This window comes from Mastomys coucha, chromosome X (genome assembly GCF_008632895.1).
Source record: "Mastomys coucha isolate ucsf_1 chromosome X, UCSF_Mcou_1, whole genome shotgun sequence".
Lineage (NCBI taxonomy): Eukaryota > Metazoa > Chordata > Mammalia > Rodentia > Muridae > Mastomys > Mastomys coucha.
Window position 1 is genome coordinate 122883640 of NC_045030.1, and position 1071 is coordinate 122884710.

A 1071-nucleotide genomic window follows, 5' to 3' on the forward strand; every position below is an offset into this window, starting at 1 on the left:
TGGTGGTTTAGTCCCTGGGAGCTCTGAGGGTACTAGTTAGTTCATATTGTTGTTCGTCCTGAGGGGCTTCAAAGCCTTCAGCTCCTTCGGTCCTTTCTCTAGCTCCTTCATTGGGGATCCTGTGCTCAGTCCAATGGATGGCAGTGAGCATCCACTTCTGTATTAGTCTGCCACTGGCAGAGCCTCTCAGGAGATAGCTATGTAAGGCTCCTGTCAGCCAGCACTTGCTGGCATCTACAATAGTGTCTGGGTTTGGTGATTGTATATGGGAAGGTTTCCAGGTGGGGTAGTCGATGGATTGTCCTTCCTTTAGTCTCTGCTCCATACTTTGTTTCTGCAACTGCTTCCATGGGTATTTTGTTCCCCCTTCTAAGAAGGATAGACGTATCCACATTTTAGTCCTCCTTCTTTTTGAGTTTCTTGTGGTTTGTGGATTATATCTTGGGTCTTCGGATCTTCTGGGCTAATATCCACTTACCAGTGAGTATATACAATATATGTTGTAACAGCTTGCAGTCTCACCAGCAATGAATGAATGTTCCTCTTTCTCCACATCCTCACCAGCATCTGCTGTCACCTGAGTTTTTTATCTTAGCCATTCAGACATGTGTGAGGTGGAATCTCAGGGTTAATTTGATTTGCATTTCTCTGATGACTAAGGATGTTGAACATTCCTTTAGGTGTTTCTCAGCCATTCAGTATTTCTCAATTGAGAATTCTTTGTTTAGCTTTGTACCCAACTTTTATATGGTTATTTGTTTCTCTGGAGTCTAATTTCTTGAGTTCTTTGTATATATTGGATATTAGCCCTCAATTAGACATAGCATTGGTAAAGATATTTTCCTAATCTGTTTGTTGCCATTTTGTCATATTGACAGTGTCCTTTGCCTTACAGAAACTTTGCAATTTTACGAGGTCCCATTTGTCAATTCTGGATCTTAGAGCAGAAGCTATTGGTGTTCTGTTCAGGAAATTTTCCCCTGTGCCCATGTGCTTTTCCCCATTTCCTTCCTTCCTTCCTTCCTTCCTTCCTTCCTTCCTTCCTTCCTTCCTTCCTTCCTTTCTTTCTTC